This window comes from Condylura cristata, unplaced genomic scaffold (genome assembly GCF_000260355.1).
Source record: "Condylura cristata isolate star-nosed mole 26May11 unplaced genomic scaffold, ConCri1.0 scaffold00017, whole genome shotgun sequence".
In the NCBI taxonomy this organism is placed as follows: domain Eukaryota; kingdom Metazoa; phylum Chordata; class Mammalia; order Eulipotyphla; family Talpidae; genus Condylura; species Condylura cristata.
In genome coordinates this window covers 17,573,106-17,585,816 of record NW_004567118.1, presented here as the reverse complement: position 1 = coordinate 17,585,816, position 12,711 = coordinate 17,573,106, and positions in this window count along the sequence as shown.

The following is a 12,711-nucleotide window of genomic DNA, read 5'->3' as shown; positions in this document are numbered from 1 at the left end:
ATTTCCCCCCCAACTACCCAAGTATTATTTGTTTTATCATTGCATAAATTTATTGATGCTCATCAAATTAGTCATTTCCAAAATAGAATACTGTGGGCACACACACACACACACACACACACACACACACACACACTCCCGCAATGCTGAGTGCAGAAATCTCGGTGTATGATCAACTCTGGCGTGGTGTTCTTCTCACGGTACTGTATCCACTAGTGCTTTCTAGACTACTGCTGTGAGTTTGCTGAATCCTCCAGGAGAACTTAATTGCTTAGGAAGATGCCTGAGCATGCCACATTATTCTGGATAGGAACTGCCAGAGCTTGAGTTATTCAGGAAGCAGGTGCATGACCAAAATAAATGATAGTTGGTGTTGTAAACCACTGATGTTGGGGTGCTTTGTACCTGGATCTCACTGGTATGGAGGGGTTCTCCTCTGGGGTCTCATACAGCCTTATCAGTATCCTGGCTTCCTATTTCAAAGTCTAGTTCTCTCAGTCCCATCCTGTTCATTCCACATAGGGTCACAACATAATTAAAGATGATCTATTTCAAATACCCAAAAGGTTCATATACTTGGCTCCAAAAGGCCTCAAAATGTAAAATCAAATCATGACATTATAAAGCTGCTGCTTTAGTGTACGTTTTAAAATAATTTGAAGTTGGAATTTAAAATTACATATATAAAGATATTATTTGACGATACATTAATATTTAAGATAACAACACTTACTATGGAAGCTTTCTAGAAGGTTTCTGGTAGCAAATAACATGAGGCCTGGTAAATGTGGAGCATCTGGAATGGGCTGGGCCTGTCCACACAGCTGCTGTTGGTCACACATGTGAGCACAACACACAAACACGTCTGTCTTTCTCAATGAATGAGTATCTCTGGTTTAACCGGGAAATTAAGTTCCCAGTCTTTAGAAGCATCTTTGTATCCTGGATGAGACAGAGCATTGTAGCCATTGGAATAAGAGGTGCAGAGATTTCACAGAAAATTCTCCATCCACAGGTATGTGAATTATGGGGAATGTAAACAGTCAGTATGTAAACAGTAAGATAAAGTGGGGGGTGGTCACTTCTTGCTTTTTCCTACTCTGTCTGCACCATCCAGCACCCCAGTTCTGTGGAAACACTTCCAGCATTCTCCAGTCTGAGGGGGGGTCACACATAAAGTGGTCAGTAGCGGGTCACGCAGCTTGCTGCCGCAGTGAAGATGACCTTTGTGAGTTGATTGTACACATGTGTTCTCAGACTCTCTATCAAGACCCTGACCCTCCCTGCAGTCACAGATGTGAATTTTCATTTGTCTGAACTGTTAACATGTTGTTTCCAGCATGGCCTAACTCCCAGCACATGAGTGTGTTCTTGCTGCAGAAGAATTTTTCTGCCAGCAGACTGTATTTCCAAAGATGGTCCTAACAGTATATTCTGACCCACAATTCTCTTACAATGTACAGGTCAGACCTGCTGACCACTTTGCCCAAGAAAATACAGGAGACAGGTCCTTACCAGAACTGGAAAGCTTCTCCTTCCTGTTTCCTGGAAGCTGAAGGCCAGATGGAAGCATGACTTTGCAAAGACCACCAGTTGTGAGTAATGGAGCCCCCCTGAGAGTGGGACAGCACAGGAGAAGGGTCAAAGGGAGTGGGCGGCAAGGAGAAATACCCAGAGAGCAGTCACGGGAGGAAGGAGACATCTTGGAAGTCCATCTTCTGGTCCAACCAGTGTGACAGAGATCAGCACTCCCAGTCCAGCCCACTCCAAACTCCAGACTCACAGGATCGTGAGTTTAAGCCATTGTTTGTTCCACAGCAGCAGGTAATTGAAACTGGCTCAAAGCTGTGTGGGTCTAGCTTTTACCCAGCCCCAGCCTTCTGTGAAGGATACTACCAGGTAATCCATTAGACTCTGTGTCTTCCTAAGATTAATTAGATTAATGAGAGAAACAACCATCAACCTTACTGTGCCTGTGATTAATGAAACACTCATCAACTTTACCCTGCACTGGGCCAGGGCTCCCATAATATAGATCTCACGTGTCACTGAAAGATGGGGTACTTTCTGGGAAATGCATCATTAGAAAGTCTCATCACAATGTGAGCTTTATGGAGTGTACTAACCCCTACCCGGAACCCATTAGGCTCTGCAGAGGGACCTCTATCGTGCAGGCAGTCCATCTTGACCGATATATCACCGGGCAGTGTCTGAATACAATATTCCATGGAACCAGAGACCTAGGCATATGATCTGATAATTACACTTGTTATTAGGAGCAGAGGGAATATTTAAAATAAGCTCTCCCAAGAAAATTATGGAAGTTATGAAAGCAATACTTAATATCTGTCTTGTTCTAGGAACTTGGATGACTTATGTTGCCTCTCTAAGCCTCATTCTTCTGCCCTTTACATTAGTGAAAAAATGTTATCTCCTTTGTGGGTAGTTGGGGAGCTTGAAGGGAATAGCTCACAGAATTCAGCAGAGTAGCTGGCAGGTTGAACAAGTGCATCATAAATATTTGCTGATTATTATTTTGTAATTGTTCTCTGTTTATATTCCTTTTATAGTGACTTGAATATGTAAGTGTCCCACAAATGTTTGCTAATTGCAGATAGCACTGTTTACTGGGATTGTGTGGCTGCTAAGCTTATTTGGGTTGGTGGTAGAAATCAACTTATTGCTATTGCATGACAGACATCCCAGCTTCTTTGCTAGCATGTTAGGGGCCACTCTCATCCAGGGGCCACTCTCAATTCTTGCCTGGTGATACCCTTTGTCTTCATAGCCAACAATGATGCATCAAATAATCCCCATACTCGAATCTCTCTGACTTACCCCTCCTCTGCTATCATCAAGATTAAAACTTGACTCTTAAAAGCCAATGTGATTCGGTCTGGTTCACCCAGATGATGTTCTATTTTAATATCATCTGGAAAGTAACCTTAATTCAACTGACAAAATTCTGCTGAGCACCTAACATAATCATGAGAGCAATGCCAGGAGTAGAGGTCACCTTACAATTCTGTACACCAAGGCCAACCAGTGTTATAATTCACATTCTTCTCACCCCTCACAGAACTTGCACAGTTACTGTCCCACTATCACACCAAGGAGCTGAGTATCATCAGCTCTGAAATCCAAAACTTATCGCCTAAGCCATATAGATCAGGTGTGGGTAGTTTCACATGTACAAACGTAGCTGTCCCCCATACTCCCAAATACACTGGTGCAGAGGAAAGCAGTCATATACATTCCAACTCAAAGGGGTTTGGGGACAATGGAGGATACAAAGTCATCTGTACAAATTTGAAACCCAGCTGGGCAAAGTCTACTTGACCTTACCGCCTAAGAATCTGTGTCTCTAGGCAGCTCCTTCTTTCTGTCTCTACCTTCTGAACTATTAGTCCAGTCCTGAGTCAGGATCTCTAGTCCATAACAGGTAACATATGTTTGCGGATTAGTAACTGTATCCATTTTGTCTGTGCTCCATTTAATTCAAATTGGCAGGATTTCAGCCTATAGAATTTTTTCAAGAAGCGTGTGGGCCCTTAGTGTATTCTCAGTGGGTTTCATTGCCTTCAGCTCTACCTACAATTTTTCCATATAATTCCTTCTCTATCTTTGGCTTTTGCTGAGAGGACTGAAGGACAATGTCCTTAAGTTTCCCAGTGGCCCTCTGGTTTGATAAAGTAGGTCTATGAAGAATACTTTCAAGCCCCTGAAAGAGACACTTCCAAGGCTGAGTACCCTAGACTGTTGAGCATCCCAGGCGTCTGGCGAAGACATGCAGTCACCAGAAGCCTGTTCTCTGGCTCATCGTTTTGGCATCTTCTTCTGACTTTTAGAATCTCCTGTCATATGAGAGGCTGAGAATTTTCAAAATCAAGTTCTTGTTGCATTGGAAATCCTTCCTTCAATCTTCTCTCATGTTTTACTACATGATGAAAGGAGAAACCAGCAACACCCCCAACCCTCTGCTTGGAGGCCTCTGTAGTGACCCGAGCAGGCTCATTGTTTGTGAGTTCTGTGTTCCACACGCTGCAGGACACAGTGTCCCTGAGCTCCCGAAGGCATCTCTTTCCTACAGTCCCCGTGGCTCCTCACTGTCCTCTTCATACTCACCAACTGTGCACATGAAGTTCAAATTTCTATTAACAGCCTGATCAAAGCAACTCAGGTTTTCTCTATAATATGCCATAGGCTTCTCTGGCAGAGTCTGTAAAACCCATATTTCAGCTGAGGAATCAAACTGAAATCTCTGAGTCCAGAGAAACTATCAAAATAAATTTAGAATGATCCACCCTTATTGTCCATCAACCTTGGATCCATTTCTATGTAAGTCCCAACTCTGTCTATATAAATGAGAAGTGTCACACCCTCTAGAAGATTTTCCCCACCCCACTTAAGACCTACGGGGACTTGAGTCTAGTTAGAGTCTGGAAGGAGAAATTGAAAGGGTCCGGGGAGAATCAGTAATGCTGGGATGAGCCCAGTCTCAGGGGCAGGGTATGGGGGGGGGCAGGGCCAAACTTCAGACCAAGGGCCTGCTCAGAAAAACCTTGTGCTCCCTGATCCTATATGTCCTTTTCTCTCACACACAACCACACCCAGTTCTGCTGACACAGAAGTAGAGGTATCCCCCACATCAAGTAATTCAGTGGCACCAGCTGGGCCTTCTACAATTTCACTCAGTGCCTATACTATTGACCTGGAGAGAATGTCAGACCCTACATGTGAAGGGCTCAGCCCCATAAGACAGCTCTGCCACACACACACCTTTCAGAGTCAGATGCATAGACCCCAGGTTACCCACAAGTTCTATTCCACTTGGCTGCAAATCAGAGTGTCCCACAACCCCTGCTTAGGTTTGATTAATTTGCTAAAGCAACTCAAGAACTCAAGGAAACCCTGGCTTAGGTTTAACAGCTTATTGGGTGACACGTAAAAGATGCAGATGAACAGCCAAATGAAGAGATAGATAAGGTACAATCGGCGAGGGGCCTCAGAGAAGAAGCTTCTGTCATAGAACTTCTGATGAAGCTGGGGTGCATCACCCTACTAATATATGGATGTGCTCACTGCCTGGAAGCTCTCTGGACCCCATAGTTTAGGGTTTCCACAGAGACTTCTTCATATAGGCATGATCAATTATTAACTCCATTGCCGGTCTCTCTCCACTCTCTGGAGGATGGAGTGCGGGAGACTGAAACTTTCAAGTTTCTAATTAAGGCTTGGTCTTTTTGGCAACCAGGCCCCCTCCAGGAGCCATCCGAGTCATCTCATTAGAACCGAAGTGCTCTTAGCACTTAGGAATTTGCAAGGGTTTCAGGAGTCTTGTGTTAGGGATAGAGTCTAAGATAAATGTTGAAACTAAAGATGCCCCTACTGCTCTTCTGACTTAGAGAAATACCTGCATTTCAGGAGCTCTGTGCCAGGAACGGAGACAGAGATTGATACATAGATCTACACACATTCTATTCTCTGGGTGGAGCTAACCTTTCAGACAGGAGAGCTTCTACCATTGTGCTAGGGATCCCCGAAATCATACTTCATTCAGCTCATAAGACTCAGCATATGGTTGTGCTCTCTGCTCAGTTCCCTTCCCTCAAAGAGATTAAAAATAAAAGCAGCAAAGGAAAAGTCACAGGATACAGACTGGAGGAGACCAAGGGTGCGCTTTCAAGAGCCCCTCCCAGTGAGGTCACACCAGATAACTTTCCCAGCTGAGGCCATGTCACATGTGAGTATTGTCTATGAAGGCTCAGCACCCAGGGCTTTTGGGGGGGGGATTGGTACCTGCCCTCTATTGAGCACACAGAAAGATGTCAGAATGCCCAAGAGAAGGAACACAGGTCTCAGCTTAAATCACATTGTTTGTACGAACAGCTGTAAGCCACCTTTATCATTTAGGGAATGGGGACCCTTCCCAAACCCAAGTTCCCAGAAATCAATCAAGGTTCAAGCTTGTCAAGGGTCAAGCCTTTTGGAGGAGAGCCTCTCTGCTCTTCCTATTTAACTCTTTCCTGCACTACCACTGTCCAAGAAACACAGTGATGTTGGGACTGAGGTCTCCAACTTGTTTACGTCTGTTGCTATGTTCCTAGTCAACTTCCAGGACCCCAATTCTTCCAAATCAGTGCTCTAACATTAACAAGAGCTCCAGTGAGGTTAAGCATCCATTTGTATTGTAATTCTGCCTTGACAGAAGACCCTGGGTTTGCTTAGTTGTCACAATGATTGATGATTGGGGATATTTCTGGCATTGGTAGGAAGAAAACAAGGAAGCTAGCCATGCCACAAAATCGCAAATTGTCCCTCATCTCACATGACTTTTGAATGCTCACTTGGATTTTCACATAGATGGAGAAATCTGTTTATAATTATCTAAGTCTATAATCTAATTCTGTACATATAAATACAAGGGATATTTTTACATGGGATAAAAATACATTGAGATTTCCAAGAATGTACATATCATGTAAATTAAGAAGATATTTTTCTCTATTTTGCCTGGAACTTTACCAAGAGTACTTCATCATTTAGAAAATCGCATTCCTAATGACAAAACCACTTGTATGTGAGTCACAAAAACAACACCTGTATCATCAGTCTGCATTTATGTCTGGGACATTCAAAGTGATTCTGTGTGTGTGGGGAGGGGGGTGTTGTATTTCAAAATGGCAAAAAAAAACAAAAAAAAAACAGTTGAATACTGCCTTCCTTCTCTCCAGTCTACATTTTTTAATACTAAGTAGATCCAAATATCTGACTCTTTTCTTACTTCCCAGAAAGTTGGACTATTTCTTCTGTCACAAAGCCCATTGTTCAGAATGGATCTGTTCAAGTGCTGCACAATTGTCTGTTTCTATGCAAGAACCCATCCTTAAAACACCAACTTAAAATATCAAAACTGTTTTATCACCACTGGAAATCCTGTAAGCTGGCTGCGATGGACAGGTGGCTTTACTCAACTAAAGAGTTGACTGTAGGAACCAGAAAGCCCAACTGGACTGAATGTCCAAGGTGGTGCCCACGGCAGGCCCCAACGGTCAGCCCTGTGCTGGAGTGCCCTGTTGTCCTCCAGAGTGCCCACTAGAGTGCAGTGTGGGCTCCCCAAGGTGCCTGGGCACCCCTCCAGGACTATGGGTGGATTTCCATATACCACTTTACAAGCATGAAACAGCGCCTCCTCAGAAATCACAAAACATTGCATCCATTGCATCCTAGAGCTCAGAAAACTGAAGGTCAGCCTAGATTCCAGGGATGGAAACATGAGCTCCACCTCTGAAATGGAGAGTCAAGGGAAAATTTTACACTCCCCTTTAACCCACCACAATCAACATTCCAACCTAAGCAAGCATTTTGGTTGTAAGAACCCAAGTACATATAACAAAAGACACCCCTGACTATTGAGAAATTTGAAACAATAAAATATCTTGATAATATGTATGGGGCAGGTGTTAGTGCAAGAGAATTGCACCTCCATATATCCACATCACACATCAGAAATGGCCCTGAAAGCAACTTAAGATAGGCAGATGAAAAAATCAAATCGAATAAAAACAAATGACATAAAATACAGAAAACAAGAAAAAATAATAAAACCAAGTGCACTCAGTATCAGCTGTCTTTAGTTCAGCCAAAACCCAGGGCAAGTGATGGAAGATGTCGACTCTGATGCTGAGGGCAGTGGGAATTCTACCTACTGCAAGCCAGGGAGACAGACTACACAGCACCCATTCTCCAAAGGCCACGCCCATCCTCCAAAGGCCACGCCCTGTCGCCAAACTTGAGGGGCTTTTCTAGGGCTTGTATTTCTTGGTTTGAAAGACTATAAAATATTTCAACTCTGTCAGGATTTCAAAAGCTTTCTCATTTATTTTGTAACAAATTATAAGATTTATTTATTTCTCGTTTTGCTCAGAAGCTCTACTATTATTTTGCACAGAATTCCATAGCATAGTGGCTTTCTGAGAACATTTTATTCTGCTCTATAGGAGGAACAACCCTATTAAAAATTACTTTCCTTTTAGTTCTCAGTGCATGGCTAGGTATACAAATCTAGATATGAATGTGTATAATCACGATTCTAGAGAATTTGATGATATGCATGATTTTATGCATATGATTTTCTAAGAGGAGACTAAATAATATAATTTATAAGAGGCGATTAAGGATAGGGTGAGGCTCCTAAGCAAGGTCTGACTGGGGTTGACAGCTCATAGCAACTCATTCTCTGGATGGGGGTTATATTTGCTTTTTATATTGTTGCCTAACAAATTTCCCCACATTCAGTGGCTTGCAGCGATGACTCTTTATTATACTTCTTGGTTCCTGTGGGTCAGGAATTGGGATGCGAAGCAGCAGAGTGTCCAGGCCTTGCCCCACGGTGTCTAGGGCCTCAGTAGGGAGGGGAACCTCCTGAAAGTTGTCCCTCATAGTTCTGGCTGTTGGCTTCTGGCCAACACATATGACTTCTCCAGGAAGGACTTGGACTCCTTACAGCAAAAAGTGATGGAGAAGGAAGCCAGGCAGAGCCTCCTGAGTTCATAGTCCAGCCTGAAATTGCCTGCATCCGTTGATCATGGCAGATACTGGGTTTCACTTGGGTCTAAGTGGGAGGATTACTTCACTTTTGGATGAAGGAAGGCAACACAGTGTTGTAAAAAGAGCTTGTGAGGTAGAATATATAGTGGTGTGACCATCTACAAGATGCAATGTCTCTTCCCCAAGCAAGGGTTTTGGGTAAAACAATGGCACAAAAGATACATGTGAGATGAGGGGGCCCAGGGAGGAGGGGTGATGAAGAAGAAAGGCAAGAGGGAGGGAGGAGAACAGAGCCTTCTGTGAGGACAGGCCTAGAACAAAGGCAGTGGTAAAGATGAATTTCCCTGGAATACAATGAATCAAAACCTCAGCATCTAATAAGCAACTGTTTGCTTAACTCACATCCTGAAAGCAAGGAGTTTCAGAAATTCCTTACACAGTGACAGCATGCGTATTGTGTCAGAGTGAATCTTGTACGGAGTTGAAACTTTGATTGTTCTGGTGTGTATTTTAAAAAAATCATTTGTCCCTTGTCCCCTCTCCCCACTGTAGGATATCTCTGGTTTATAGTCGTTAGTTGATATCGATGGTAATGGCACATGAGTAAAGTGGAGGTGGGAATTCCACAGAGATTACAACCGAGGTGAAAAAGTATACATTGTACACAAATGAAAGATGATGTAAAAAGTATATTAAAATTTTAAAAATCAGTTGTACCTTCAAATCTCTTGGAAAGAGTGGGAAGAAAAGTCGGTCTGTTTAGTCCATAATTTTCCTTCTGAATTCAGAGGTGTAGGAAAAGCTCATGTGTGGTGTGTGTGAATGTTTGTGTAGTGTGCATATGTGTGGCATGTATGTATGCAGTGTGGGAGGTATGTGTGTGGGAGGTGTGCAGGGGTAGGCAGTGTGTATGTGTAGTGAGTGGTGTGTGTCATTGTGTATTTGCATGTGTGTGTGAAGTGTGTGGCACATGCAGTGTGTATGTATGAGGTGTGTGTGAGTGAGGTGTGTAATGATAGTGCATATGCATAGTGTGCGTAACATGTGGTCATGCTATATTTGCACGTGTGTGGTATGTCTGGATATGAGGTACATGTTGTATGGTGTGCGTGTATGCGGTGGGCTGTGTTGGGTGTGGATGCTGGGAAGGTGTGTACAGAACAAAAACAAATGAAGCAGATGGGAACATGCCGAGCTCAAGCACACAGGCACTGGCGCTTTAACAGGTTACCTTGCTGGACAGACCCAGGACTAGGAGCATCTAAGCCAACTGCCGCCCCCATGGGGCGCCTCCTATGTAAATGATGGAGAACACTGACGGCCGCAGCCAGTACCTTCTGTGGCATCCCTGCTCCCCTGAGATCCCAGCACTGTGCCTGGAGTTTCAGAGAAAACTGGGGAGGGACCCGGCGACCAAATCTCATTGAGTGACAGCACCTCTCATGCCACCCAGAACTCTAGGGCCCATTCAGCAGGCACTCAGTAAATATGTGTGCAGCAGCAACTTCAAAGCCGCTACATATCCAGTTTGTATTGCCCATCTTGAGTGCAGAATGCAGGGCTGAAACTCTTCCAGTCATAAGCCTTTGTTGTTCTACTCAAAACAGCTGCATTTGCTACTCAGGACAATGCCAGAGGGTGACAGGGATGACTAATTTGAGAGACTATGAATTAAACAAAACTGTCCCCTCCAAAGAGTTTGGTTCTTTTTTACAACCATAACTTTACATCAGCTGCTTAAAAGCAAAATGGATTGAGATGTGAGCCGACTAACTGAATCTGCAGGAATCAAGAAGATGTGACATTCTAATACAGCATCCAACATCCAGGTGAATGTTCTGCCCCACTCACCTAGCCTTCTGAAAGGTCCTGTGAAAATACAGCACTGTCACAGCCAGATGTCAGGGACATGGAGAGAAGGAGCTATGAATCTCCTCTGCAGTCTCAGGACCGGAAGGCTCTCCTATGATGATGTATTTTCAACTGCTGGTCAATCATCTCTCCATTCAGGCTTCAACACCTGTTTCTTAGGGGAAGCTTTCACTTGCCACCACTGTGTATAAATCACCTGCCAACCTCACAGGCCATCTGGAGATCTTACCTTCATGTTTTCCTCCTTGAAAACCATGTCTGGTCAATGACCAAATGTGTCCCAATTAGGGAAGAGTATCTTCTGCAGTCTCTCCTCTGGAATATGCTAAGCCCAGATTCCCTTATCAAATTAGCACATCATGTGTTTTTATTATTATGTTTCCAAAGTGCAAACACTAGACACTGAATTAAGTGTTGCATTCCTATTTCCAGGGAACTCTTTTTTCCTTCCTCGAAGGATGACCTTTGAGGAATTTGTTCATTTTCCTTTTAGAGCTCTGAAAGTGAGTTGAAGTTCAGATGGATAGACAGAATGAAAGAGAAAGAAAAAGGAGATAAGGCTCCTAGGCTATTGCATGTTAGCCCATGTGTTTCTGCATGATAATGGAATGATTGGGTCCCAAAGCTTCCAAAGTCTCAGTTCTCAGTTCATCACCCAGTAACTGACGGAGCAGAAGATCTCCAGTCAATAAGGAAAGAAGTCGAGATAGAGTCTAAAGATGGCAGCGCTCCAGGACAGCCTGCCTTGAGCTGCTATGATGTAGCCCAACCCGAACCCTGCCTCAGGGTAACTAGGAAAACAAAATTAGATCATCTCAATAAAGGTACTGATGGCCTACCTGTGCTGGAAGCCATGATGTTATCTTTCCCTAATTGACTTCCAGTTTGTCACCCTCAGCGCTTTTCTGGATGAAGCCAGTGTTCCTTTTAGACCTCTACATCCTAATTAAGCACACCAAGCCTTACCATCAGAGATGACCTAATGAGGAAACTTGAAATTGCATAACAAAACATCTTCCCTATTCATCCACCTCCACTCTTGTGCAACAGGCCTTAGAGATAGATGAAGTGTACTCCAGGAAGTCTCACCAAAAAAGGATGATGTCTGTATCTGGGACTCTGACCATGATAGAGGTAAGTCTGCAGCTTCCCAGACCTCCAGAGAAAGGGAAATCTGAGATTATTTTCATTTAATCAAGCCACACCTAAGGGGATTTTCCACTCAGCTTGTTAGGTTGTGAGTTATATTAGCTGTCGCCTTGCAATTTGTTAAATAAAAAAATTTGGTTTTACCTCTGATTTATACATATATTCATGTGGCACTTAGTGACTGAAAAATGGTTTGCTTGGCTTTTCCATCAGTGTTTGGCTGTGGATGGGGCACAAAGCTAGTAGGTATAGCCTGCTACACACCTAGGCACTATATAAAGGACACCCTCAAATATGTGGTTCATCTTATATCAAATATCATTATACAGTGCAAGACAGTACAGCATATAAATTTGGTTTAAGTTATAAATAACTGATCTAGATGAAGAACTATGTGTGCGTGTTTAGATGCCAGTACATGAAACACAAACTTGGCATGATAGCCAAGATTCAATTTTGGAAAAAAAAAATAATAATTCTAAGTACTTGACAGGGGAAAAGTGTTTTAAAATTAGTGTTTTAAAATTCATCAAAGAAACAGGTTTTAAGCTATGGTTCCTGGAATGACTTTCAGAACCACAAGAACTGACCCACTAAGGGAATTACTGCTTCTGAGGTCATTGCCAGAGCCATACCAGGCTAAGTTTGGAGCTGTCAGGCTAATGCCCTATAACAACAACATGTGATTTCCTGAGACTCAGGAACCCAGAGGCTGAACACTGGGGGAATTCTTGCAGGAGAAAGCAACAAATTAGGAGGCTTCGAAAAGAGGGCATTCCCTGCATTCCATTACTATTTTAGACCAGGGGTAAGTAAAGTTCTAGAAAGGGAAGATAATAAATATATTTAGTTCTGTGACCAGAGTCTGTCACTAACTACCCAAACCAAAGGACCACCATTGCAGTCCAATATAGCACAAATAGCAATATAAGTAAATGAGTCTTGTATGTTCTTATTTATAAAATCAAATGGCCCATCAGATTTGGTCTCCATGGCCACACTTGCTCTAGTGAATCTCTGTGGAACATCAATTACCAGAATTCTAGCTGCAAGGGAGTCTAGATAAATGATCCTGAAACAACTCATTTTTTTTCTGATAGTTATTATTTATTTAAATAAAGAAAGAACATTCTCTGGAAT